This window comes from Larus michahellis, chromosome Z (genome assembly GCF_964199755.1).
Source record: "Larus michahellis chromosome Z, bLarMic1.1, whole genome shotgun sequence".
In the NCBI taxonomy this organism is placed as follows: Eukaryota; Metazoa; Chordata; class Aves; order Charadriiformes; family Laridae; genus Larus; species Larus michahellis.
This window is the reverse complement of record NC_133930.1, coordinates 43,123,221-43,128,052: the sequence shown is the minus strand read 5'-3', so window position 1 is coordinate 43,128,052 and position 4,832 is coordinate 43,123,221.

Below are 4,832 nucleotides of genomic sequence, written 5' to 3'. Positions count from 1 at the left end.
TCTTGTCTCAGTGTGTTTGCGGTTGATGATTACCTAGAATTCAAGGTGACTGAACAGCTTAAGAGTTGGCATTTGAGTGTAAACTCAGGGAATATTCACCAGCTCTGGGCTAAGATTAGTAAACAACTCTGGAGTGTGAGGTGTGTGGAAAAGAGTAAGAGGCATATGATGTTGAAGTTAAAATAGATGATAAAGTGATGTGAAACTAAAATAGAATCTATTGGCAAGATGAATGGTGTTGGTGAATGAGAAGCTCAACACGAGTGGGCACTGTGCGCTCCCAGCCCAGAAAGCCAATTGCATCCTGGGCCGCATCAAAAGAAGCACGGCCAGCAGGTTGAGGGAGGTGATTCTCCCTCTCTGCTCTCGTGAGGCCTCATCTGGAGTTCTGTGTCCAGCTCTGGAGTCCCCAGCGTAAGAATGACATGGACATGTTGGAGCAGGTCCAGAGGAAGCCCATGAAGATGATCAGAGGCTGGAGCACCTCTCCTTATGAGGACAGGCTGAGAGAGTTGGGGTTGTTCAGCCTGGAGAAGAGAAAGCTCTGGGGAGACCTTACAGCGGCCTTTACGATACCTGAGGGGGGCCTACAGGAGAGATGGAGAGGGACTCTTTATGAGGGAATGTAGCGATAGGACGACGGGTAACACTTTTAAACTGAAAGAGGGGAAATTTAGAATTAGACATTAGGTACTGTACGGATGGTGAGACACTGGAACAGGTTGCCCGGGGAAGCTGTGGATGCCCCATCCCTGGAAGTGTTCAAGGCCAGGCTGGATGGGGCTTTGAGCGGCCTGGTCTAGTGGGAGGTGTCCCTGCCCACAGCAGGGGTTTGGAACTAGGTGATCTTTAAGGTCCCTTCCAACCCAAACCATTCTGTGATCCTGTGAATGCATTATAATCAAAACCTTTTAAAATACCTACAGTTTGGGTACAAAGTTATTCTTACTTTTATTTCCTAGCCAGAGATCAGACCCATCATCATACCTTCGCAGTGACTTTTATTGTGTGGGTATTGTATTCATTGCACTGAGTACAAGGCTGTAACAGGGAACCAATAGATAGCAAGTAGTTTCTGGAGAATAATCACTACCTTTAAACAGTTATATTCGCAATGACTGTTTATTAGGATCTTCCAAGTAACTAATTTGACTTGACTTTCTGGTGTGCCTTACTGAGACCTTGCTTTAAAAAAAGAGTAAGTCTTCTCATTGTTCAGAAGGCATGTCCTTCTAAGAATACACTCTGTAACATCTAAAAGGGCTACTGTCAAACAAAAGGGTGAGGGTGAGGTGGGAAAAGGAACAGTTTTTACTAAGCTTTACCAAGACACTAAAGCAATGAATCTAACTAGCGTGAACAATTTCTTGAGACAACATTCAGTTCACCTGTGTAAGTATTTCAGTTGCATGTTACAAACTAAGAGATGCTGTATTTGAAGTCAAGTTTTATTGCAATTCAAAAAGAGATTTAAGTTTGACCTAAATTCTACAACCAGCCCTTGAGCTGTTTCCTTCTTGAAGTACGACTGATGCTCATCAGTAACTATTGTCAACTAGGAACAACAGTTACTAACTTTCCTGTAAGTAGTGGTAAAACACTGAGCTATCTTTTGCATAAGAGGAATTTTAGTTTTGTCAGAATGCAGTAAGTAGAATAAGGTTTATAGGTAGGGCATACTTTTTATTAACATCTTTAACAACAAAAGAAAGATCACACTTGTTGGCTTACTAGCATATACAAAAATCCTGTTTCCCTCCTCCCCTCCTCCCCCCCTCCCCGATTGCCCCTTTTCCTGTCCTTGTTTAAAATTCTCTTTTCAGAAGTATCGTCTACCTCTTATTTCAGGAGCAACCGTATAGTTAACTCTGACCACTTTGATAGCTTGTATTTGAAAACTGTTGATTTTGGACCAGAAGAAGGGCATGTGTGCCTGAAGCTTGTCTCTTTATTTTCCTCTTCTCTTCTTTTCCTCTGCTTTGGACCAAATGATCTGACAGGATTGTCTACAAAACTGACAGGTGTCATTTAAAAGACTTAAAATGTGTACATTCAAATCCAGTTGTATGTGGTTAGCATGTGAATGACTGACATCTTAATCTTTTAACTTGTGATGCACAGGATATAAGTGAACAGAAGTAACAGAAGTAAACAGAAGACAACTATTCTGTTGTCTTTCAGAATAGCAGTTAACAGTTTACTCAACCGGCTAAGTTGGCAACAACAACGCAGTATCTGGAACTGTCTCAAATTGTGGAGCCCACAGCCCGCCCTGTGAAATGCAAGTTCAGTATTCTTTTAAGCAATTTGTGCATTACTGCAGCTGCATGTGAACAGGCCTGCAGAAACCAAGGAGGCTATCCCTGTGGAGGGGAGAAAGCCAACCTGCAAGCCCCTGTGGATTTAGAATTGCGAAGTTCGGCGATGTGGTACTGTGGCAAAAGTTTAAGAAACAGTAAATTGCGACAGTTCTGTCCAGCTAAGTACCCAAGCTTGGTTGGGTGTTGGAGAAAATAAATCAAACATCAGGTGGAGCTCATAAAAAGCTGCTCAGGAATCTCGCAGTCTTCATTTTCTAAGTAAAAAGCCAGCAGGAAAGGTTTAGAGGGAAAGCATCTATAGGAAGTTTTGTTCCTGAGGATTTCACCAGCACTCTCCAGTGAAAGTAACGGCTTCTTTGTTTCCACCTGTTTGTTGAGAGGGGCAGCTTCTGCAATTTTTTTGGCTGTATCTGTCCCCCTCTGAGAGGGAGCAAGGTGGAGGCAAACTCCCTCCTCTTCTGAGAGAGAAATGTGGATGCTCGGCACTACCATCCGATCAGCATTCTGAAAAACATTGGTGCATGTTCAACATCTTTCTGTGTTCATCCACCTACTGCCAGCTGCCCTTTCTTGGAAACAGGAGGATCTCACGAATGCTGTGTCTGCAAAATATGACTAGCTTTAGCTGCTGATAATTTCTAGTTAACACACAGGCTAGAACAGTGAAGACAGAGAGGTTTCGTCTTAACGGAAGGATGCAAGTGGGAATTGCAACCCACAACAGAGTACTGAACTCCAGTAGTGAAACCTGCACCTGTCACCCACAAGATTAATGGCATGGTAATTTAAAGGGTCCCTTTGCTGTCCTTTCAGCATCATCTGAACTGTGGAAATACTTTGTTTTGCTGTAAGTAAAAGCTAAAGGCAAATATATTAAAAGGTTAAGGGAAGGAAAGATTCCTGTTATTAGAGCAAAGAGTGAGAAATAACCCAGCCTGATTTGGAGAAGGATGAACTGCCTGTGAGTAAGAATATACTATTTTGTTTAGAAAAGACTTACAGAACTCAAGGTGCTTACATAGACTTTCCTAAGAGAGATCAGTTTTTAAGTGTTGAGTGCAGTTCTCTGTTAGTGCCAGCCGCTTTGTGAGCATGCTGTAAATGTTGACAAGCAGATCTGAAAATTAGAGTCTAGGCTTTTTGGCACTCTCACTTGAAAATGTTGCCTGGTATTTTTTTATTTTATTTGAAGGTCTGATCATATCTGTTTGTGACAGGATGCAGCTGCTTTCCCATCATGGTTCCCATCACGAGATAGTTTCCTGATCTAGTTTTATTGTGCCTGAAAAAAAGTGAACGTAAACCTGTATTAAATAATGGGTGTATTAGAAAAGCTCGCTCTTTGTAAAATGGTGTAAATTGGGAAAATATGAAGACTTCATTAAGGGCAGAGGTACCACTTATTTGATTTTCATAGCTACTAAACTTACTTTTACAGTTGTGAGAAGTCACTTGGTCTGAAGAGGTGCCTAGTCTCTGAAGTTTGCCAGTCTCTTGTACATGACTTTGGCCCCGAGCCTTAAGCTTGCACCTTGGCTCTCAGGATAAACAGGCTCTGAATTGAGAGCAAGCTTTTTTTTCTAGTGGTGTACAGCACTTTTTTTTTGCTGTAGTGTACAGCAGCAGACTAGAACTGGTAGCTGCTGCTGGTCTCCCTCCAGCTCACACACAAACAGGACAAGACCACTTCTGGGTGGGTGTGTTAATATCTACAATCCCAAATCTGTATCTAAAAATGCCCACTTTCAGTTAGATATTGCCCATTTATTGCACTGATCTAAGCACAGTAGTTTGCCTAGTAAACTGCAAAGCCCTTACTCCTTACACAAAATGAGAACCAAGACAAATGTTTTTCAACTAGTTATCCAGGTAAACGTTGCACTGAAGATGCTTTGAAACACGACTTTTGCTTCTAAAAGAGTACAACCATCATCCTAGAAATAAAAAAAAATTGCATGACACGCTAAAAATAACCCACGTGCAACTGCAAGTGGGGATGACTCCACGCAGATGTGACTCAAATCTTACCGAAGCCGTCTGCAGTTTTCACTGTTATGCTAAAAAAGCACACCTCTGTTACACCTCTGGTGTAACAAGGCAAAGACCTTTTTTAAAAAACACTTTGGCAATAAAAAAGGATTTTTAACCTTAAATTCCGTGAGTTAGGTAACTGATTGGATGTTTGGAATTTTCTGATCGAAAAAAAGAAAAAAGTTGTGAAAAATGTGTATTAGAAATATCTTGACCCTAAGCTTTAAAGCAGTTGTATGGACACCCATCCATAAGCATTATTGGCCTGGGCATCGGCTGAGGTGGAAGACTAAAGCACAGCAGACAAGGGAAGTGAAAGAGAAGGTCCCACTGTGAAAGAGTAAGTTATTTTTTTTGTAAAAGAAGGAAACATCTATCAATCTTGTATTCAGTATCTCAGATCACCGGTTGACTCGCTCTCCACTGCACTCCATCAATGGACACACGTTGTCCATGAAAGATGCAAGTTGACAGACAATA